Source organism: Petromyzon marinus, chromosome 36 (assembly GCF_048934315.1).
Source record: "Petromyzon marinus isolate PM22_M1 ecotype Great Lakes invasive population chromosome 36, UKy_Petmar_22M1.pri1.0, whole genome shotgun sequence".
NCBI lineage: Eukaryota > Metazoa > Chordata > Hyperoartia > Petromyzontiformes > Petromyzontidae > Petromyzon > Petromyzon marinus.
Window position 1 is genome coordinate 6048083 of NC_133702.1, and position 24764 is coordinate 6072846.

The 24764-nt window shown below is 50.5% G+C and overlaps 1 protein-coding gene across 7 annotated transcripts in view; it reads left to right on the forward strand.

Moving 5' to 3' along the window:
- Window positions 1-24764, forward strand: part of LOC116949365 (metabotropic glutamate receptor 3-like) — an 80648-nt gene that overhangs the window by 11225 nt on the left and 44659 nt on the right. The window contains exons 1-2 of one of the 7 annotated variants that reach the window (XM_032966595.2): window positions 3123-3872; window positions 22824-22889. The exons of 2 other annotated variants lie outside the window; for them this stretch is intronic. The gene's annotated coding sequence lies outside the window, so the exon portion shown is untranslated. Of the gene's footprint in view, window positions 1-3122; window positions 3873-11191; window positions 22890-24764 lie in introns of those variants that run through there. 4 more of the 7 variants (XM_032966597.2, XM_032966599.2, XM_032966596.2 and 1 more) reach the window with 4 other exon arrangements.

Genomic DNA, 24764 nt, shown 5'->3' on the forward strand with positions numbered 1-24764 from the left:
ACACGGCGTACAGCAGTTTCAATACGGCCACAAAAAAATACATTGTCTGTTCGTTTGTGTTTCTCCCTTGTGATGGGACTTTGTAGGATGAACGTTGCGATTTATAAGGGCACGGGGGGTGACCAAATAAGGTCTGAATTTGTCTGTAATAAGTTAGGCACTGATTTGGGGTTGACAGCTTTGTAAGCGTCTCCGTTGCGAGGCCAGGGGCAAGGGAAATGAAGTGGCCGAGTCGGTTGGTAGCGCGGCGTTTTCTTGTTTAGCCGCGGTCAGTGTTGGTAGCAGCGATGGTTGTTGGAGTTTGTAGCTCTGTGGTTGCGCGCACCGCTGCCCGCTGTGAAACGCCACCTGAGTTTTAAACTCATCTTTAAAAAATATATTGCCAGATAATGCCCACCGAGCTATATAGCAGCTTCTTTTTTTTACACAAAGCGACTTGGCCACGTATGAACTTCTTTCGCGCCGTACGTAGCCAACCGCGCTAATCGGAGGTGCAAATGATAGCTCGACAAATGTGGAAATGTATACCCTTTGTTTGGTTCTTTCGGTGAAGTCCCGTAGGTAGGAAAATAAATACTTACGTGACTTTACAGAAAGAAGCAAAGAGTATGAATTCCTGCAGTCACGAAAGCTTCTAATCAAAATGTGGAAATGTATAGCAACCAAATACTGTCCTCTAAAAGCATGTTGATTATACATGTGGAGGTGGTGGGGGGGGGGGGGAAACAGAGGACCCGGAGAAAAATCCACACAGACGTCAGGGTCGGGCTCGAACCCACGACCTCCTGCACACCGTGCGAGGTAGTTAACATCTCGCTTACGGCAAAACATTAGTGACGAAAAATATTAACCGGCTCTGGGTCTCCTCTAGTGTGGAGCCAGCCTCAATTGAGTGCGCTTGCTGCGGTGTGCAAATATCGGCGCCGGTGGAGACAAAGGCGGCCGGGCATTGGCGCCGGGTCAACACAGCCTCGTGCGCTGCTCGTTGACAACACCTGACCCAACAGTCTGCACGACTATCCGGGGGATCTTTGTCTTTGGTGCAGGTTACTCTCTGCGAGTGAAAAACCGGCGCATCCTCTGTTTTTTTTTCTATTGACTCCCTCGCTCGATGGCTGCGTATTGACCGGATCTATAATCGGGTTAGCCGAGGCAGGGGGGGGGGCGGCGCTCTGAATTCATAAGCTAATAGCCAAAAGGGTAAGGCGATAATCGCGAGACGGCCGGCAAATCCAGAAGATTAATGAATGAACTTCGTGGGCTGATGTTTTGTGAGCAGCGCAAGGCGCCTGCACACAATGCCACAAAAGACAAAGATTCCCCGTCCCCCCCTTTCTGTATAACCTTAAACAAACTGTTGTGGCAAGTGCTGTAAGCGAGCACCCATAACAGTCGGGGGGGGGGGGGGGGGCTGTGTGTCGCCAGGAACACGACCGGACGCCTTTGTCATTTAAGGCCGAGTCTACCTAAGGGGAGTCACAGTATCGGTTAAAATATTCACCAGCTATTATATTTTATTGGTGGTGAGCGGAGGGAATCGAACTCGGTGGTTACTGGACCAACCACTACGCCACCGCTCCCCACATCGCGCAAGGACCACCACCACCAACAACAACCGCTATTTGCCACTAAGTGGCGGTGACGTCACCGCGACGCTTGTGCCAGGCTAGGTGCACGTCGAGGCCACGTGAAGCGTCGAACGCCCGCTGGCAGGAGGTCACGGGGTAAACCCAGCGGGTACCACGGGTCAACTGACTGAGATGACTGACTGGCCGATGCACCACCAGTGCCCCCCCTAATGTGCCAACTTTGTGTGCCGAAGGGACCATCCACTTACAAACACGTGCTCACAAACCAATCCAACTAAACGCTTCACATCAATGTCGGTCTCACATTTGGTCTCAACGCCTGGGCTCGATTCCCGGCCTGACAGCGAACACCGGTCCAGAGTGGTACCGGATCCGTTTCGCCTCTCCGCTACTCGATAAATATTAATTGACCAGCGTGGTGAAGTATGGTCCATGATTGACACCGCGTGGAAGAGATGTTAATCCAGTATTGACATCACAAAGGGTTTGAAACATTGCATCGGTGTGTACATACACGCGCATACAAGTATCACACACACACACTTGCACAGATGCATAGAGAGGCAGCAACACAATCACACGCGTGTATCATCACACTGCACACACACGGACGAGCAGCACAGGGCACTTGCACAGTCAATGACAATACATAAATAAATATTGCATCGCACTGCAGCCTTTGTTCCACACGTACGTCAGACAGATGGACGGATGCATAGACAGCACAGACAGACGTGCAGACACACGGACGTACAGACAGACGGCCAAAAGGGGCCAGAGAAAGAGAGAGAGAGAGCGACTGGCAAACACACACAAAGACAACAGATCGCCCGTATTGCTTTGAGCAGACTGTTGGGGCGAGCAGACAAACAAGAGTACAGACTGCACGGACAACACAAGTTTCAGTTCAGTTTAATTTATTTGGTTTTACCCTGTGAGCCATTCGGCTCTTCATTTCGGGTGCAACCGCAACAAACGATAAAATTACAAGATACATTGAAACATTGACTGCATCCCCTACAAAAACAATGAAATCTTCCAGAAAAAAAAGCACCGTATGTTCGTGCTGCGTACAAAAAAAATGTGCAAAAAAAAATCCCGCACGAAGGAACGAGAGAGACCCACACACAAATACGGTCAGACGGTGAGACGGAGACACAAACCCGGGGCGGACGCAGAGAGACACGTGGCGGGTGACAAGGTGCATGGCAGGCGTCAACGTCGTCACGTTTCGGCTCGGATTATTAGCCTGCAAAAGGCCGCCCCAATGCATATGCATGACGATGCTAATTCCGGCGAGATCTACAGAGCGCTCGCTGGATCATCACACGGGGGGGGGGGGGGGCTTGGAGGGGCTTTTTTTTGGGAAGCTCGAGGGGAAGTGCGGAGAGAGGGAGAGAGCTGAGAGAAGCTGTGGAAGTGGGGAGGTTGAGCCGGTTGTGGGTGGGAGGAGGGGGGGTAGTGGGATTTATTTTGCGAGTGTGCAATGTGTGGAGAGCGCTAATTGGCTTCGTGCAGCCCTCCCCTCCCTCCCTCCCGCACCACCACCACCACCTTCCTTGGCACTCGCGTGCCTCCTACGGATCCGTGATGTTGCATCCTCCTGGCGAGTCGAGGCGCTTCCCAAGTCTCGGCGTCTCTGGCGCCTGAGATCTGCAGAGGCGTGGGGGTGGAGGTGGGGGCAGCAGCATCGGCAGGCACTGCGCTAGCGAGGAGGAGGAGGCAAGGTCCTCGCCTGACACCGCTCTCTATCCTGCTTCCACTATCATCCTCGGCATCACCACTACCACCACCATCATCATCACTCTCGTCTGTTAGAAGAAGGGGGAGTTGGGGGGGGGAACGCCATTAGTTAATGGCTAGATCGGTGTTATTATTCTAGTATTATTATCAACAACAACACACATTATAATCATCAGTTTACAAAAAAAAAACAATATTAGCTTATGACTACATCAGTCATTTTCATTATTCCATTATCATAACCATCATCCTAATCTGTATTGTTATTTGTAATATTAAATCTCTGATTAATTGCAAAAAACCTTGAACGTGCGGCGTTGGCAACTCAAAGAGCGCTAGCGAGGCCAGCTAATAATCGTGGCCAGCTAATAATCGTGGCACGTACCGCGATTATAATGATGAGTGTGAGTGACGACACTTCACCGTTACTGTGCCGGGACCTCGCATGGACTCGTATCCTCAGAGTGGGCACGGAATGGTGATGAAACGGAGCCAATTTGCTTCGCTCCTCCGGCGCTGGACCAGGGATCAAACACGTGGGTGAGTGTGTGGGTGAGTAGGCGGGTGTGTGAGTGGGTGAATGGGTTGGTGAGTGTGTAGGTGGGTGGGTGTGTGAGTGAGTGGGTGAATGGGTTGGAGAGTGTGTGGGTGAGTGTGTGAGTGAGTGGGTGAATGGGTTGGAGAGTGTGTGGGTGAGTGTGTGGGTGAGTGTGTGGGTGAGTTTATGAGTGAGTGGGTGAGTGGGTGAAAGGGTTGGAGAGTGTAGGTGGGTGAGTGAGTGAGTGGATGAGTGAGTGGGTGAATGGGTTGGTGAGTGTGTGGATGAGTGTGAGTGAGTGGGTGAGTGTATGAGTGAGTGGGTGAATGGGTTGGTGAATGTGTGGGTGAGTGAGTGAGTGGGTGAATGGGTTGGTGAGTGTGTTGGTGAGTGTGTGGGTGAGTGAGTGGGTGAATCGGTTGGTGAGTGGGTGAATGGGTTGGTGAGTGTGTGGGTGAGTGAGTGGGTGAGTGAGTGGGTGGGTGAGTGTGTGAGTGAGTGGGTGGGTGAATGGGTTGGTGAGTGCGTGGGTGAGTGTGTGAGTGAGTGGGTGAATGGGTTGGAGAGTGTGTCGGTGGGTGAGTGAGTGTATGAGTGAGTGGGTGAATGGGTTGGTGAATGTGTGGGTGAGTGAGTGAGTGGGTGTATGGGTTGGTGAGTGTGTGGGTGAGTGAGTGGGTGAATGGGTTGGTGAGTGTGTGGGTGAGTGAGTGGGTGAGTGAGTGGGTGGGTGAGTGTGTGAGTGAGTGGGTGGGTGAATGGGTTGGTGAGTGTGTGGGTGGGTGAGTGTGTGGGTGAATGGGTTGGTCAGTGTGTTAGTGAGTGTGTGGGTGAGTTTATGAGTGAGTGGGTGAATGAGTGGGTGAGTGGGTGAATGGGTTGGTGAGTGTGTGGGTGAGTGTGAGTGAGTGGGTGTGTGGATGAGTGTGTGAGTGAGTGGGTGGGTGTGTGGGTGAGTGTATGAGTGTATGAGTGTGTGAGTGAGTGGGTGGGTGAATGGGTTGGTGAGTGTGTGGGTGAGTGTGAGTGAGTGGGTGTGTGGATGAGTGTGTGAGTGAGTGGATGGATGGGTTAGTGAGTGTGTGTGTGAGTGGGTGGGTGAGTGAGTGGGTGGGTGTGTGGGTGAGTGTATGAGTGAGTGTGTGAGTGAGTGGGTGAATGGGTTGGTGAGTGTGTGGGTGAGTGTGTGAGTGAGTGGGTGGGTGGGTGAGTGTGTGAGTGAGTGGGTGAATGGAACCTACCTGGTCTGTCGCTCCGCACTAAACTTCAGGTCTTCTCGGACACGGTCATTCCCTCCCTTCTCTACGCTTGCGAAACGTGGACCCCCTTAATGGAACATCTTCGCCGGTTAGAAACATTTAGGCTAGCCTGTCTACGATACATCCTGGGTTTAACCAGGCTGGATTGCGTGAGGAGATCACAAATCCTTGAAGGATCTGGGCAAGGTCCCATCGGTGAGCTCCTCCGGGAGGCAAGGCTGCGTTGGCTGGGCCATGTAGCCCGCATGCCCAGCCACCGCATGCCGAAACAGCTTTTGTTCGGCCGGATCGAGGGGGCTAAACGGGCGCGGCACGGGCTAGAGAAGAGATTGAGTGATGTGGTACAAGAGGACGTGGAGCTGAGTGGACTTGCCGATGACTGGTACCAGCGGTGTCAAAATCGGCCTCTGTGGAGGAGGCTCGTGAAGGACGCTACTGGGCAGTTGGAGGCAGTCGCCCTCCAGCAACAACGGAGGGCGGAGGAGCGACGCTCACAACAACGAGCGGAGCGCCGGGTGGCTAAAGCACAGCAGGTTGGCACAGTAGGGGGCACAGGTGGTGCATCAGTCATCTCAGTCATCTTAGTCAGTCGACCTGTGGCACCTGGGTCTGCCCCGTGACCTCCTGCCAGCGGGCGTTCGACACTTCACGTGGCCTCAAGGTGCACATGGCCTGGCACAAGTGTCGTGGTGACGTCCCGCCACTTAGTGGCGAATGGCGGTTGTTGTTAAATGGGTTGGTGAGTGGGTGGGTGGGTGAGTGTGTGAGTGGGTGGGTTAATGAGTTGGTGAGTGTGTGGGTGAGTGTGTGAGTGAGTGGGTGGGTGAGTGTGAGTGGGTGAATGGCTTGGTGAGTGTGTGGGTGAGTGTGTGAGTGAGTGGGTGAGTGGGTGGGTGAGTGAGTGAGTGGGTGAATGGGTTGGTGAGTGTGTGTGAGTGGATGGGCGGGTGAGTGTGTGAGTGAGTGGGTGAATGGGTTGGTGAGTGTGTGGGTGAGTGTGTGTGTGAGTGGGTGGGTGGGTGAGTGTGTGAGTGAGTGGGTGAATGGGTTGGTGAGTGTGTGGGTGGGTGAATGGGTTGGTGAGTGTGTGTGTGAGTGGATGGGCGGGTGAGTGTGTGAGTGAGTGGGTGAATGGGTTGGTGAGTGTGTGGGTGAGTGTGTGCGTGAGTGGGTGGGTGGGTTAGTGTGTGAGTGAGTGGGTGAATGGGTTGGTGAGTGTGTGGGTGGGTGAATGGGTTGGTGAGAGTGTGGGTGAGTGTATGAGTGAGTGTGTGAGTGAGTGGGTGGGTGAGTGGGTGAATGGGTTGGTGAGTGTGTGGGTGGGTGAGTGTGTGAGTGGGTGGGTGGGTGAATGGGTTGGTGAGTGTGTGTGTGAGTGGGTGGGTGGGTGAGTGTATGAGTGAGTGGGTGAGTGGGTGAATGGATGAGTGGGTGAGTGAGTGGGTGAATGGGTTGGTGAGTGTGTGGGTGGGTGAGTGTGTGGGTGAGTGTATGCGTGAGTGGGTGAATGGATTGGTGAGTGTGTTGGTGAGTGAGTGTGTGGGTTAGTGTGTGAGTGGGTGGGAGGGTGAGTGTCTGAGTTGAGTGGGTGAATGGGTGGGTGAGTGTGTGGGTGAGTGTGTGAGTGGGTGGGTGAGTGTGAGTGAGTGGGTGAATGGGTTGGTGAGTGTGTGGGTGGGTGTGTGGGTGAGTGTATGAGTGAGTGGGTGAGTGGGTGAATGGATGAGTGGGTGAATGGGTTGGTGAGTGGGTGAGTGTGTGGGTGAGTGTGTGAGTTAGTGGGTGAATGAATGAGTGGGTGGGTAGGTGAATGGGTTGGTGAGTGTGTGGGTGAGTGAGTGAGTGGGTGAGTGTGGTCCGGCAAAACAACCCACTGCCTCCTCGCGGTGCCGGACGGGCAACTCTGTCGTGGACAGTGCTGTGAGGGGAGGTCCAATTCCGATTGGCTCCTCCTCTCATGGCGTCTGTGACCACCACAGGGGCTAAACGGGGGCTCTGGACGGGTGCGAGGGGCTGGTAACCCCTCCACCTTCAAAAATGTACCACTAAACCACGTCTAAAATATCTAACTAATTTACTTGTGCCGGAGGCCCCGGGGGGACAGGCGTCTATGACGTCTCCTGGCCAAACCCCAATTGGCGGAGCAAGGAGATTGAATCTCTACCCTCGGGGCTCCTCCAGAAACAACGAAAAGCCACTACATGTGGCCACGTGGAATGTTCGAACGCTCACTGCGGAGGAGAGGCTGCCACTCCTCTGTCAGGAGCTGGACCTGTGCCGCCTGGAACTCTGTGGCATTCAGGAGGTCCGGTGGACCGGTTCTGGCTCCTGCCACCATGAGGGGTGGACAGTCCTCTACTCGGGGCAGCAGACTGCCAAACAACAGGGTGTGGCTCTTCTTATGAACAAAATTGAAGGGGGCGTGGGAGCGTGGCGGTGAGGTGTGGGAAGCTGTAAGCCCCAGGCTACTTTGGGCTCGCCTTCCCATCAATCGGAGGCGAGGAGTGGTGGTTGTGGTTACTTATGCCCCCACCGAAGACGAACATCCGTGGAAGGATGCAGGCAAAGCCGATGAGTCAGATGCCTTCTATGACCTCCTGTCACAGGTGCTGGCTAAAGTGGCCCCTCGGGATAGAGTCATCTTGTTGGGTGACTTCAATGCCCGAGTGGGTCATGATGCTGGCACCTGGTCTGGAGTGATTGGAGGGCATGGGCCAGATCAGCTCAGTAACAACGGTAGGAGGCTGCTAGATTTTTGTGCAGCCCATGAGCTTGTAATTACCAACACTCTGTTCCGGCATCGGTGCATCCACACAACATCATGAATGCATGCCGGGTCCAAGCAAGAACATCTGCTGGACTACATAGTGACAGACCAGCGGATGCGAGCCCATGTCCTTGACACCAGGACCTACCGTGGAGCTGATCTGCCCTCTGACCATCGACTTGTCATCTGTAAGATGCGCCTGCCATTCTTCCGCTCCGGTGGTGGGTGTACACCCAGGACCCCATTCCAACCTAAAGTGGCCTGGTCTCAGTTATCTGGTGAAAGTTGCAAGCGAGAAATTAATTCATCGCCTGCAGCTGGGGTTGGCATCGTCCCCCACTCCTCCTGATGTCGAGGGTAAATGGGCGAGGTTTAGGACTGTCACTCATGCAGCTGCATTGGCTGCTTTGGGTACACGGTCCAGACCTCCCCAGAGACCCTGGCTGACAGAGGAGGTGTTCAGGATAGTTGAGAAAAAGCGACAGGCCCACTGTTATCGGCTACAGAATCCCACGTCAGAGAATGAGGAGGCTTACCGCAGCCTTCGCTCGGAGGTTCGGAGAGCCGTGAGGTGCTGCAAGGATGGGTGGTGGTCACGGGTTGCTGAGGAAATGGAGTCTGCCTCAGTGACCCGCGATCACAAATCTCTATTTAACTCCATCAAAAAAGTAACCTGCAGCGCCACACCTATTACCATCATTAGGGGAAAAAACGGTGATCCAATCTCCGACCCCCAGGAACAGGTTTGCAGATTTGCTGAGCATTTCTGTGAGGTCCTGGGGGAGGGAAAATCACTCAGCCAGGAAAACATCGTGGCACAAAGTGAGGATGACCCTGCTGAGGCTGCGGTGCCTCAAATATTGGAGGAAGTCACCTCCTGTGAGTGGCTGGCTGAAGTGCCATCTGTTGAGGAAGTACTGAAGGCGATCCGGAGTCTGAGACCAGGAAAGGCAGCGGGCAGATATTATCTCCCAAGCGAAATGCTGAGGGAGGGTGGCGTTTGTGCACAGACTGCCCTATATGACATCATAACAACAGTCTGGACCACTGGACGGGTTCCGCAGGATTGGAAGGATGCCCTGGTGGTCCCCTTCTTTAAGAAGGGCGACCGCACAGACTGTAACAACGACAGGGGCATCTCACTCCTCAGTGTGCCGGGAAAGGTCCTGGCAAGGATTATTCAACATCGCCTTGCCAGACACACTGAGGAGAGGCTTGCGGAGCCCCAATGCGGTTTCAGGAAAGGGCGGTCCTGCACAGATGCCATATTTTCTGTCCGTCTGCTACAGCAGAGGTGTAGGGAATTCCAGCAAGACCTACATCTCTGCTTTATTGACCTGGTCAAGGCCTATGATAGCATCAGTAGGCCTGGGCTCTGGGTTGTTCTTCATGCTTTTGGAGTACCTGACCCTCTGCTCACGATCATTAAGGACCTTCATGATGGTGAGCGGGCCCGGGTAAAACTATGTGGCCGAGAGTTGGAGCCATTCCCTGTACACCTTGGGGTGCGACAGGGATGTCCTCTGGCTCCCACATTATTTAACATCTATTTTGACCACGTAGTTCGTGAAGCCTTCAATAGCTGTACCGGGGGAATCTCCATATGGTACAGATATAATGGGAGGCTGATCGATGCCTGCGTGCGGTCAAGGGATGGCTCCCTATTGCTCAACCACGTTATGTATGCCGATGATTTGGTAATCGCTGCTCGTTCAGAGGAGGAGTTGGAGACGCTGCTGCTGAGACTGGGGCGTGCCACTAAGAGGTGGGGCCTTACCATCAGTCCCACCAAAACTAAGCACCTGCCTGGGTATTTTGTACCATCGGACACTCCATCCCCACAACTCCCAATCGGTGATGGGGGAGTTGTGGAGAGAGTGGAGAGTTTCCCATACCTGGGCGGTGTGCTTATGACCGGCTCCAGTTTAACAGCAGAGGTCTCACTCCGAATCAGTCGAGCGGCAATATTTTGCATCGGTTGCGTAACGCTATGTGGAAGCTACCTGGTCTGTCGCTCCGCACTAAGCTTCAGGTCTTCTCGGCCACGGTCATTCCCTCCCTTCTCTACGCTTGCGAAACGTGGACCCCTTTAATGGAGCATCTTCGCTGGTTAGAAACATTTAGGCAAGCCTGCCTACGATCCATCCTGGGTTTAACCAGGCTGGATTGTGTGAGGAGCTCACAAATCCTTGAAAGATCTGGGCAAGGTCCCATCGGTGAGCTCCTCCGGCAGGCAAGGCTGCGATGGCTGGGTCATGTAGCCCGCATGCCCAGCCACCGCATGCCGAAACGGCTTTTGTTCGGCCGGATCGAGGGGGCTAAACGGGCGCGGCACGGGCTAGAGAAGAGATGGAGTGATGTGGTACAGGAGTACGTGGAGCTGAATGGACTTGCCGATGACTGGTACCAGCGGTGTCAAGATCGGCCTCTGTGGAGGAGGCTCGTGAAGGACGCTACTGGGCAGTTGGAGGTAGTCGCCCTCCAACAACAACGGAGGGCGGTGGAGCGACGCTCACAACAACGAGCGGAGCGCCGGGTGGCTAAAGCACAGCAGGTTGGCACAGTAGGGGGCACAGGTGGTGCATCAGCCAGTCATCTCAGTCAGTCGACCCGTGGCACCTGCTGGGTCTGCCCCGTGACCTCCTGCCAGCGGGCGTTCGACACTCCACGTGGCCTCAAGGTTCACATGGCCTGGCACAAGCGTCGTGGTGACGTCACCGCCACTTAGTGGCGAATGGCGGTTGTTGTTAAATGGGTTGGTGAGTGGGTGGGTTGGTGAGTGGGTGGATGGGTGGGTGAATGGGTTGGTGAGTGTATGAGTGAGTGAGTGGGTGAGTGTGTGAGTGAGTGGGTGGGTGAGTGTGTGAATGGGTTGGTGAGTGGGTGAATGGGTTGGTGAGTGTATGGGTGGGTGAGTGTGTGAGTGGGTGAATGGATGAGTGGGTAAATGGATGAGTGGGTGAGTGGGTGAATGGGTTGGTGAGTGGGTGAATGGGTTGGTGAGTGGGTGAATGGGTTGGTGAGTGGGTGGATGGGTTGGTGAGTGTGTGTGTATGAGTGGGTGAGTGAATGGGTTTGTGAGTGAGTGGGTGGATGAGTGAGCCAGTGGGTGAGTGGGTGGGTGAGTGTGTGAGTGAGTGGGTGGGTGAATGGGTTGGTGAGTGAGTGGGTGGATGAGTGAGCCAGTGGGTGAGTGGGTGGGTGAGTGTGTGAGTGAGTGGGTGGGTGAATGGGTTGGTGAGTGGGTGAATGGGTTGGTGAGTGGCTGGGTGGGTGAGTGGGTGAGTGTGTGGGTGAGTGTGTGAGTGGGTGGGTGAGTGTGTGTGTGTGAGTGGGTGGGTGTGTGGGTGAGTGTGTGAGTGGGTGGGTGAGTGTGTGTGTGAGTGGGTGGGTGGGTGTGTGGGTGAGTGTGTGAGTGGTTGAATGAGTGGGTGGGTGAGTGAGTGGATGAATGGGTTGGTGAGTGTATGGGTGGGTGAGTGTGTGAGTGAGTGGGTGGATGAGTGAGCGAGTGGGTGAGTGGAAAATCGGTGTGCACGACGTGTGACTGTGCCTGATCGCAAGAAATTTCCCCAGTCTCCTCTCCGCGTCTCCCTGTATTTACGCTATTAAGGGCATGCATATTTAATAACGACCCGGTGCCGACAATTATCACTCAGCCGCGTTTCACTCGAGCAGCAATTACTGCAAAATAACATGACGCTCCTCTCGGCGATTTGGTGATGCCAGATGCGCACGTGTGTCTACAGTACCATTCTATACTGTCTGTGTGTGTGTCTACAGTACCATCTATACTGTCTGTGTGTGTGTCTACAGTACCATTCTATACTGTCTGTGTGTCTACAGTACCATTCTATACTGTGTGTGTGTCTACAGTACCATTCTATACTGTGTGTGTGTCTACAGTACATTCTATACTGTCTGTGTGTGTGTCTACAGTACCATTATATACTGTATGTGTGTCTACAGTACCATTATATACTGTCTGTGTGTCTACAGTACATTCTATACTGTCTGTGTGTGTCTACAGTACCATTATATACTGTCTGTGTCTATAGTACCATTCTATACTGTCTGTGTCTATAGTACCGTTCTATACTGTCTGTGTGTGTCTACAGTACCATTCTATACTGTCTGTGTGTGTCTACAGTACCATCTATACTGTCTGTGTGTGTCTACAGTACCATTCTATACTGTCTGTGTGTGTCTACAGTACATTCTATACTGTCTGTGTCTACAGTACCATTCTATACTGTCTGTGTGTGTCTACAGTACCATTCTATACTGTGTGTGTGTCTACAGTACCTTTCTATACTGTCTGTGTGTGTCTCTACAGTACCATTCTATACTGTGTGTGTCTACAGTACCATTCTATACTGTCTGTGTGTGTGTCTACAGTACCATTCTATACTGTCTGTGTGTCTACAGTACCATTCTATACTGTGTGTCTGTGTCTACAGTACCATTCTATACTGTCTATGTGTGTGTCTACAGTACCATTCTATACTGTCTGTGTGTGTCTACAGTACCATTCTATACTGTGTGTGTGTCTACAGTACCATTCTGTACTGTGTGTGTGTGTCTACAGTACCATTCTATACTGTCTGTGTCTACAGTACAATTCTATACTGTCTGTGTGTGTGTCTACAGTACCATTCTATACTGTGTGTCTGTGTCTACAGTACCATTCTATACTGTCTATGTGTGTGTCTACAGTACCATCTATACTGTCTGTGTGTGTCTACAGTACCATCTATACTGTGTGTGTGTCTACAGTACCATTCTATACTGTCTGTGTGTGTGTCTACAGTACCATTCTATACTGTCTGTGTGTGTGTCTACAGTACCATTCTATACTGTCTGTGTGTCTACAGTACCATTCTATACTGTCTGTGTCTACAGTACCATTCTATATTGTCTATGTGTGTGTCTACAGTACCATTCTATACTGTGTGTGTCTACAGTACCATCTATACTGTCTGTGTGTGTCTACAGTACCATTCTATACTGTCTGTGTGTGTCTACAGTACATTCTATACTGTGTATGTGTGTGTCTACAGTACCATTCTATACTGTCTGTGTGTGTGTCTACAGTACCATCTATACTGTCTGTCTGTGTGTCTACAGTACCATTCTATACTGTCTGTGTGTGTCTACACTACCATTCTATACTCTGTGTGTCTACAGTACCATTCTATACTGTCTGTGTGTGTCTACAGTACCATTCTATACTGTCTGTGTGTGTGTCTACAGTACCATTCTATACTGTGTGTGTGTCTACAGTACCATTCTATACTGTCTGTGTGTGTGTCTACAGTACCATTCTATACTGTCTGTGTGTGTCTACAGTACCATATATACTGTCTGTGTGTGTCTACAGTACCATTCTATACTGTCTGTGTGTGTCTACAGTACCAGTCTATACTGTCTGTGTGTCTACAGTACCATTCTATACTGTCTGTGTGTGTGTCTACAGTACCATCTATACTGTCTGTGTGTGTCTACACTACCATTCTATACTGTCTGTGTGTGTGTATACAGTACCATTCTATGCTGTCTGTGTGTGTCTACAGTACCATTCTATACTGTCTGTGTGTGTCTACAGTACCATTCTATACTGTCTGTGTGTGTGTCTACAGTACCATTCTATACTGTCTGTGTGTGTCTACAGTACCATTCTATACTGTCTGTATGTGTATACAGTACCATTCTGTACTGTCTGTGTGTGTGTCTACAGTACCATTCTATACTGTCTGTGTGTGTCTACAGTACCATTCTATACTGTATGTGTGTGTGTCTACAGTACCATCTATACTGTCTGTGTGTGTCTACAGTACCATTCTATACTGTCTGTGTGTGTCTACAGTACCATTCTATACTGTCTGTGTGTGTCTACAGTACCATTCTATACTGTCTGTGTGTGTCTACAGTACCATTCTATACTGTCTGTGTGTGTGTCTACAGTACCATTCTATACTGTCTGTGTGTGTCTACAGTACCATTCTATACTGTCTGTGTGTCTACAGTACCATTCTATACTGTCTGTGTGTGTGTCTACAGTACCATTCTATACTGTCTGTGTGTGTCTACAGTACCATTCTATACTGTCTGTGTGTGTCTACAGTACATTCTATACTGTCTGTGTGTCTACAGTACCATTCTATACTGTCTGTGTGTGTCTACAGTACCATTCTATACTGTCTGTGTGTGTCTACAGTACATTCTATACTGTCTGTGTGTCTACAGTACCATTCTATACTGTCTGTGTGTGTCTACAGTACCATTCTGTACTGTCTGTATGTGTATACAGTACCGTTCTGTACTGTCTGTGTGTGTGTCTACAGTACCATTCTATACTGTCTGTGTGTGTGTCTACAGTACCATTCTATACTGTCTGTGTGTGTGTCTACAGTACCATTCTATACTGTCTGTGTGTCTATAGTACCATTCTATACTGTCTGTGTGTCTACAGTACCATTCTATACTGTCTGTGTCTACAGTACCATTATATACTGTCTGTGTGTGTCTACAGTACCAGTCTATACTGTCTGTGTGTGTCTACAGTGCCATTCTATATTGTCTGTGTGTGTCTACAGTACCAGTCTATACTGTCTGTATGTGTATACAGTACCATTCTGTACTGTCTGTGTGTGTGTCTACAGTACCATTCTATACTGTCTGTGTCTACAGTACCATTCTATACTGTCTGTGTGTGTGTCTACAGTACCATTCTATGCTGTCTGTGTGTCTACACTACCATTCTATACTGTCTGTGTGTGTCTACAGTACATTCTATACTGTCTGTGTGTCTACAGTACCAGTCTATACTGTCTGTGTGTGTCTACAGTGCCATTCTATACTGTCTGTGTGTGTCTACAGTACCAGTCTATACTGTCTGTATGTGTATACAGTACCATTCTGTACTGTCTGTGTGTGTGTCTACAGTACCATTCTATACTGTCTGTGTCTACAGTACCATTCTATACTGTCTGTGTGTGTGTCTACAGTACCATTCTATGCTGTCTGTGTGTCTACACTACCATTCTATACTGTCTGTGTGTCTACAGTACATTCTATACTGTCTGTGTGTCTACAGTACCATTCTATACTGTGTGTCTGTGTCTACAGTACCATTCTATACTGTCTGTGTGTGTGTCTACAGTACCATTCTATACTGTGTGTGTCTACACTACCATTCTATACTGTCTGTGTATGTGTGTCTACAGTACCATTATATACTGTCTGTGTGTCTACAGTACCATTTTATACTGTCTGTGTGTGTCTACAGTACCAGTCTATACTGTCTGTACGTGTATACAGTACCATTCTGTACTGTCTGTGTGTGTCTACAGTACCATTCTATACTGTGTGTGTCTACAGTACCATTCTATACTGTCTGTGTGTGTGTCTACAGTACCATCTATACTGTCTGTGTGTGTCTACAGTACCATTCTACACTGTCTGTGTGTCTACAGTACCATTCTATACTGTCTGTGTGTGTCTACAGTACCATTCTATACTGTCTGTGTGTGTGTCTACAGTACCAGTCTATACTGTCTGTGTGTGTGTCTACAGTACCATTCTATACTGTGTGTGTCTACAGTACCATTCTATACTGTCTGTATGTGTATACAGTACCATTCTGTACTGTCTGTGTGTGTCTACAGTACCATTCTATACTGTCTGTGTCTACAGTACCATTCTATACTGTCTGTGTGTGTCTACAGTACCATTCTATACTGTCTGTGTGTGTCTACAGTACCAGTCTATACTGTCTGTGTCTACAGTACCATTCTGTACTGTCTGTGTGTGTGTCTACAGTACCATTCTATACTGTCTGTGTCTACAGTACCATTCTATACTGTCTGTGTGTGTGTCTACAGTACCATTCTATACTGTGTGTCTACAGTACCATTCTATACTGTCTGTGTGTGTGTCTACAGTACCATTCTATACTGTCTTTGTGTGTCTACAGTACCATTCTATACTGTCTGTGTGTGTGTCTACAGTACCATTCTATCCTGTGTGTGTCTACAGTACCATTCTATACTGTCTGTGTGTGTGTCTACAGTGGCATTCTATACTGTCTGTGTGTGTCTACAGTACCATTCTATACTGTCTGTGTGTGTGTCTACAGTACCATTCTATATTGTCTATGTGTGTGATTGTGTGTGTACTCTATATGTGTGTGTGTATGTGTCTAAGTGAGGGAAAAAAGTATTTGATCCCCTGCTGATTTTGTACGTTTGCCCACTGACAAAGAAATGATCAGTCTATAATTTTAATGGTAGGTTTATTTGAACAGTGAGAGACAGAATAACAATAAACAGAATCCAGAAAAACGCATGTCAAAAATGTTATAAATTGATTTGCATTTTAATGAGGGAAATAAGTATTTAACCCCTCTCCAAAACATGACTTAGTACTTGGTGGTAAAACCCTTGTTGGCAATCACAGAGGTCAGACGTTTCTTGTAGTTGGCCACCAGGTGTTGCACACATCTCAGGAGGGATTTTGTCCCACTCCTCTTTGCACAACTTCACCAAGTCATTAACGTTTCGAGGCTGACGTTTGGGAACTCGAACCTTCAGCTCCCTCCACAGATTTTCTATGGGATTAAGGTCGGGAGACTGGCTAGGCTACTCCAGGACCTTAATGTGCTTCTTCTTGAGCCACTCCTTTGTTGCCTTGGCCCTGTGTTTTGGGTCATTGTCATGCTGGAATACCCATCCACGACCCATTGTAAATGCCCTGGCTGAGGGAAGGAAGTTCTCACCCAAGATTTGACGGTACATGGCCCCGTCCATCGTCCCTTTGATGCAGTGAAGTTGTCCTGTCCCCTTAGCAGAAAAACACCCCCAAAGCATAATGTTTCCACCTCCATGTTTGACGGTGGGGATAGTGTTCTTGGGGTCATAGGCAGCATTCCTCCTCCAAACACGGCGAATTGAGTTGATGCCAAAGAGCTCCATTTTGGTCTCATCTGACCACAACACTTTCACCCAGTTGTCCTCTGAATCATGCAGATGTTCATTGGAAAACTTCAGACGGGCATGTTCATGTGCTTTCTTGAGCAGGGGGACCTTGCGGGTGCTGCAGGATTTCAGTCCTTCACGGCGTAGTGTTACCAATTGTTTTCTTGGTGACTATGGTCCCAGCTGCCTTGAGATCATTGACAAGATCCTCCCGTGTAGTTCTGGGCTGGTTCCTCACCGTTCTCATGATCATTGCAACTCCACGAGGTGAGATCTTGCATGGAGCCCCAGGCCGAGGGAGATTGACAGTTCTTTTGTGTTTCTTCCATTTGCGAATAATCGCACCAACTGTTGTCACCTTCTCACCAAGCTGCTTGGCAATGGTCTTGTAGCCCATTCCAGCCTTGTGTAGGTCTACAATCTTGTCCCTGACATCCTTGGAGGGCTCTTTGGTCTTGGCCATGGTGGAGAGTTTGGAATCTGATTGATTGATTGCTTCTGTGGACAGGTGTCTTTTATACAGGTAACAAACTGAGATTAGGAGCACACTCAAAGGGAGTGCTCCTAATCTCAGCTCGTTACCTGTATAACAGACACCTGGGAGCCAGAAATCTTTCTGATTGAGAGGGGGTCAAATACTTTTTTTCACTCATTAAAATGCAAGTCAATTTATAACATTTTTGACATGCGTTTTTCTGGATTTTGTTGTTGTTATTCTGTCTCTCACTGTTCAAATAAATCTACCATTAAAATTATAGACTGATCATTTCTTTGTCAGTGGGAAAACGTACAAAATCAGCAGGGGATCAAATACTTTTTTCCCTCCCTGTATGTGTGTATGTGTATTTATGTGTGTATGTCTGTGTATATGTGTGTCTGTGTATTCCTAACTTCACGTGGCCTCAAGGTGCACATGGCCTGCACAAGCGTCGTGGAGACGTCACCGCCACTTAGTGGCGAATGGCGGTTGTCGTTGTTGTTGTATTCCTAACAGCACTTGCCCCAACAGTCTGTTGAGGCTACACGGGGGATCTTTGTCTTTGTTGTCCCTAACAGCACTTGTCCCACCAGCAGTCTGTTGAGGCTACACGGGGCGGGGGATCTTTGTCTGCTGGGGCAAGTGCTGTTAGCGACATCAAAGACAAAGATCCCCCGTGTAGCCTCAACAGACTGCTGGGGCAAGTGCTGTTAGGGACAACAAAGACAAAGATCCCCCGTGTAGCCTCAACAGACTGCTGGGGAAAGTGCTGTTAGGGACAACAAAGACAAAGATCCCCCGTGTAGCCTCAACAGACTGCTGGGGCAAGTGCTGTTGGGGACAACAAAGACAAAGATCCCCCGTGTAGCCTCAACAGACTGCTGGGGCAAGTGCTGTTGGGGACAACAAAGACAAAGATCCCCCGTGTAGCCTCAACAGACTGCTGGGGCAAGTGCTGTTGGGGACAACAAAGACAAAGATCCCCCGTGTAGCCTCAACAGACTGCTGGGGCAAGTGCTGTTGGGGAGCACCTATGAAGGCCGGCACGGCACACGAGGGGGTGGGTGGCCAGCAACCACGCCCGCCCGCCTTTGTCTCCCCCAGTGGTGATGGTTACTACACGCCGCACCAGGTACTCATTTGAGGCTGAGTCGACCTAGGGGAGTCGACCTAGAACCGGTTCAGACGATCGTCACCGACCTTGGCCGTGAGCGGGAATCGAACTCGGGTTCCCGGGTTCGTAGCGGAGCTGCGCTAACAGCTGCGCCACCCCTGTTAGCGACACGCGTGCACACGTGTCGCATCCATTCACACGCGTGTGCACGTGTGTGTTCACGGGGAGTGGTGGTGCAGCGGTTAGCGCGCTGCGCGAAACCCGAGTTCGATTCCCGCTCGCGGCCAACACCCGGTGACGATTTATCCGAACCGGTTTTGGGCCTCCCCTAGGTCGACTCGGCCTCAAATGAGTACCTGGTGTGGCGTGTAAACATCGCCACTGGGGAGACAAAGGCGGCCTGGCTTGGTTGCTGGCCACCCCACCTCCACGTGGGCGCCGTTCGCTAACAGCACTTGCCCCAACAGTCTGTTGAGGTTACACGGGGGATCTTTGTCTTTGTTGTCCCTAACAGCACTTGCCCCAACAGTCTGTTGAATGCTATACGGGAGATCTTTGTCTTTGCTGTTACTAACAACACTTGCCCCAACAGTCTGTTGAGGCTACACCGGGGATCTTTGTCTTTGTTGTCCCCAACAGCACTTGCCCCAGCAGTCTGTTGAGGCTACACCGGGGATCTTTGTCTTTGTTGTCCCCAACAGCACTTGCCCCAGCAGTCTGTTGAGGCTACACGGGGGATCTTTGTCTTTGTTGTCACTAACAGCACTTGCCCCAGCAGTCTGTTGAGGCTACACGGGGGATCTTTGTCTGTGTTGTCCCTAACAGCACTTGCCCCAACAGTCTGTTGAGGCTACACGGGGGATCTTTGTCTTTATTGTCACTAACAGCACTTGCCCCAACAGTCTGTTGAGGCTACACGGGGGATCTTTGTCTTTGTTGTCACTAACAGCACTTGCCCCAACAGTCTGTTGAATGCTATAGGGTGACTTTTGGCCTTTTGTGCGTGTTGGCGCGTGTATGTTTTACACACTGCACCACCAGCTGCACTCATTCAAGGCTGAGTCGACCTCGCAGGGGCTACGCACGCACGAACGCACGCGTATGTTGAACTTCTTTCGCACCGTACGTAGCTAAACCGCGTGCCAATGTCCCAGGAACAAGCGCCAGGCGTGCCCGGGCTACATTGGGGTGGCGTTCGGCGAGGAAGGGGGCCTGACACTTTGTCTGTGTACGCGGCGTCTGATAAAGAGCGGTGGCTTCCCAATCCTCAGGTGGTTTCGGTGGGCGCGTGATCAAATTTGCGACGAGAATATAAAAAAATGCCTTTGCATTCCACGAGCTGGATATTCCTGAAAGCGACGGAGAGACGACGAGCCACTCGCTCCCCTTCATCAGCCACTCAATTATCATTAAAAACAAAGACAAATACCCCCCCCCACCCACCACCTCCTTGCCATATAGCCTGAACAGGCTGTAGGGGCAAGTGCTGTTAGCGAGCACCTAGCAACACACCTGGCCGCCTTTGTCTCCCTACACACCGCACCAGGTACTCATTTGAGGCTGAGTCGACCTAGGGGAGGCCCAAGACCGGTTCAGATAAATCGTCACCGCTGGTGTTGACCCCTGAGCGCTCATTGAACCCGGGTGGCCGGGTTCGTAGTGCAGCGTAGCGCCAACCGCTGCACCACCTCTCCCCACCCCAATTAATAATTAACACGACCCGGCCCAAGCGCGACGTTTCGGTCGCTAAGCTCGCGGACCGGGGTTCAAGATGCGAACTCCGAAGAGGGAAAACAACAACAACAATCGCCTCACTTCGAGCAGAATGCGACGGTTCTTGGCGTGAGACTCGGCATTGTTGTGGACCCACGGTCGATAATTGCAATCAGACTTCGCATGATCCGTGTCCGTGGTGAATTCACGCGCGGTGGGATGGGAATGTTCTGTGTGGCACGATCACTGGACGGGTTCTCTCTCACCCGGCTGAACAGTGGTGGGTCTGCCTTCATGAGACCAGATAATTCGATATGTAACACGATTTTTGTTCCTGGGTAGTAAGTGTCATTTTCCAATTGCTTTTGCTTCAAAAGTACAGAAAATTGCTATTATTTCCCACAAACTTTGCTTTTGTGACCAGGGCTTTACGTGAAGGAATTACACAAATGCACGCAACGTTTTCTCATTGCAAATAGGTAAATTTCAAAATATCACTGTCCTGGTCACAAAAGCAAAGTTTGTTGGGAAATAATAGCCATGTTCTGTACTTTTGAGGCAAAAGCCATTGGAAAATAACCCTACCCAGGAACAATAAAAACATTCTTCGTGACACAGTGATTAATATAATCAGTTGGGTCGTGGTGGGAGAATATAAGTCATGCAGTAGTATAAATAACCAGACAAAACGCCTCCCTCTGTCCACGTAAAAAAATGAACAATGAAATTGTCGGGGGGGAGGGGGGTCGTGGGGGGGAGGGTGATGAGGGCCACTGATTAAGTTAGTGCTGGGCCTGTAGCACATGTTATAAAGGGGCCCTACATTTAAAAAATACACATATTAAAACACAAATTTTTTACTTGCACAGCAAAGTAATTGTATTTCTTAATTTGCTATAAAGCCAGATAATACGACAAATCGTTAACCTTAAACACCCAGTCGTTCATAAAAGTTGAAGGTAGTATAGTACTATAGTAATAACGCAAGTGCAGAATCACTAAACCGGAATTTATAGCTTGAAAGCATTTAGCGCGGGGTCCTTGAAAGTGCGGGGCCAGTAGCTACATGTGTAGCTACTTTTGCTAGTAGGATAATCCAGCACTGCCCATGGCCGTGGTTGGTCACAACATTTACGCAGACTGGTTGGGGCAAGTGGTGTGGCCAGAATCGAGCCAACCAAACAGCCTTTGTTTTCGCCAGTGTTGAGGTTCTACACAGGTGCTCGTAAATCACTCGCCAACGAGCTCAGGCCACCTAGGTTAGTACGACAACCAACTACTGCGCCACCGCTCCCTCCCCCCCGCGCCCCCCACAAAAAAGACAAAGATCCCCCGTATAGCCTTCAATAGACTGTTTCGGCAAGTGCTGTTAGCTAGTAAACACCCTTGAAGGCCACAACGGCACACAGAGGTGGGTGACCAATACCACGCCCGGCCGCCTTTGTCTCCCTAGTGTTTAGACACCCCACCAGGTACTGTTGAGTCCATCTCCGGGGAAGCCCAGAACCGGTTCAAATATTCGCCTCTCGTATTGGCCGTGAGCGGAAATCGAACTGAAATGGGCCGGGTCGGAACTGGAGTGCAGTGTGCTAACCACTGCGCCACCGCTCCCCCGCCCCTACACACACAGTCGCTGCTGGTGGCGAGACAGGGCACGAACGCGCCCACGCACCCTACCCAGCTCACCGTTTTGCACAAATTGGATGCCATCCCAATTATAACGCTTCGTCTTCAAGCGCGTATTTTTAGAAACCGCTGCACTGGTAACAACTGTGAGGTCGACGGAAAGGATATTTCGGCGAACGACCGGGTTGTAAGGCGGCGAATCGATTAGCGGTGACCACACGCGAGTATGTGGTGGAGCAGAGTCTGGACAGGGAATTATTTCAGCCAGAGCTATCCGAGGGCTGAGCTCCGGCTGAAATATTTTGCGTGGGTTTTGGGAGGTTAGTGGGTCCCGGCAAATGTGTTTAACGACAGGTGGAGCCGTGATTGTGGGTAATTAAATCAAGAAAGTCGAGTTCCATTTGTTTTTGTACACGTGGGTGGGTGTACACGCACAACAAACATTTGATCAATTCCACTGCACGGATGAGAGTTGCCCTACGCAGTTGTGGGTGGCGGGGACATTGGACCGTTCTTCGCCACTCCGATCCGTCCTGGTACGGTGAAGGCGGAGAGCAGCAAGGACGTGGGAGCATAGGGAGGCACAGTACAACGATTAATTTTGCCGCAACTGCCTTCTGTTGGTGTACCGTGTGGCCCCTCCCAAGCCCTAAGGCAGGGGTCCACAGTCCGCGGCTCCGGAGCCGCATGCGACTCTTCAAGGGACCGCTTTGTGACATCATTCATTGAGGACCGCCGTCTCGGATTCACCACGCGGTGTGCATTGCGGCTCTTGAAATATTACGTGGGGGGGGGGAGGTTGTTTTTACCGAATTCGACAAAAAAAACATGGCTCTTCTTGTTATTTTGGTTGCCGATCCCTGCCCTAAGATGACCTCTTTGTGCGTGGCGGTCACCCGTCACAAGCAGTGTCCAGGATCAACCCGGCCTTGAAATAGGTCCTCAAGGTGAACAAGCTACGCGTTAATGCGTCGCCCTGTTGGCCTCCTAGGCTGATGTTCACCGACGGCGTTTGTTTCAGCAGGCACACTCCGGGCCGGTTTCGATCATCTGAGGCTATCGGGCTTTCCTCAACAAGTACTCAACGGTGAGAGCAGACATCATCGGCGGCAGCTATATTCCTCTAAACGACACGGCCCTGGCCGGGCAAACACAACAATGTAGCTGCGTTAAAACATCTTTCTGGGCCGTGCATCGAATTACACGGCGAGTACTCGCTGAACTTCTAAGCTCCCCCACGTTTACCGATCCGCACAACGATCAGCGCGGTAAAGAAAACGGCCAATTCAACCCCTTGCAACGAGAGACGCGGCGTGTGGGAGTCCGTCATCCAGCAGTAGATTGCCAAATTGGGCTGTGATTTGAAGCTTTCGTGACTGCAGGAATCCGTACTCTTGAATCCATACTGCTGTTCATGTTTGAATTGCCTCCTGTGCGTTTGTGTGCAATCATTGTGAACCGGGGGGTTGAGCATTAAAATTATTATTGTCTTAATCTATCGGCCCGTCGGCTATCATCATCTTCAGCTATGATCAATCAACTGCTGAATGAATCCTCCTCGCCGCCCCTCCATCTCGACATAATATCAACGGGCTGCATTTGTTTAAGCCAACAAATAATATCATACGCAAGCACAGAAAAGCCGGTGCAGTGGAGGGGCATTGAATTCTACAGAGGCCCCTAAACCATATCCCCCGGGTGTCAGGGCCAACGCTTGAGTTATTTCGGCTCTCTGCGCGTGGTATACGTATTATTTTATCGCGTGTGTGTGAGGGGCCCTCGGTATTGACTCAACATGACAGAGGGAGGGAGGGAGGTCACGCGGCACTGTGCCGGAAAGCAGCCCCCGCTGTTGAAAGGGAGGTGGGTGGTGTTGGGGTGGAATCGCGTTTTTGAACGCCCACACAGCCAGGGATCATCAGGCAAGGCTGGGGGGGGGGGGGGGGTCTTTGCCTTTACAATGCAGAGACGGCCCCACTTCGCGGTGCCCCCCCCCCCACAACGAAGGCGTTAACAGCGTGGCAGACGGACGTTGCCAAATGGCACGAGCGAGGTCAATTGCGCTCGTGTGTTGGAGAGCAAATCGTGCTGGCACTGGGTTCAAATCCAGGGTTCCACCAGCCATGGTTAATCTGGCTTCTCAAGTGTAGTGAATGTATTGATGGTCTCACCCCAACCCCCCCCCACTCCCCTTGTTACAAGTGACTGCACAAAAGTGATTACATTTGTGGCGGGGAGTTTTTTTTTCAATTAGCTCGCATTTTCCCCCAGCTGTGATGAATAACAACTTCTAATATTAAGTTTGATCGACATGCCAGAAACGAAACCGATTAGCAAGACGAATAACCCGAATCTTAATAATAATAACGGATGAGGCAACTGCAGAGAACTCGAACGTCGTTCTGTCAACTTCCAGAGGCCGTTCTCTTTTGCTGCGATCCCCGCATCACGATGATGGTCCCTTGCCAGTATCAAAATTCAAGATTCGGTTTGACCCATTTCTGGCAATAAAACAGTTGTGTTAAGATGGTCAAACAACAAGTGGAAACATTTTGCAATATAATCATGTCGGCATTAAGCACACGTACTCGTGGCGAACATGCAAACAAACATGCTCTATAGTAATATATGGCATTGTGTTTGAAACTGATTGGCCCACACCAGAGACGGCTATTCGGTGTTTGAACATCTTAACACTTGTTTTATTGCCAGAAAGGGTAAAACCTATTCCTATGTCATGATGGAGGTGTTAAGCAATCATCAGACTCGCGTGGCGTGCAACGGCATAATTTGTAATTGAATGAGAGCGTTTGGTAAGCACATGAAGACGACGTCCCACTGCGTGCAACGTACAAACGCCGAGCACAGGAGTTTGGCAACTGAATGCGTTCGGATGGTCGGGCAAATACTGTTAGCGAGCATCTATGAAGGCCAATTAAAAGATAGAATGTGACGCGGCAAG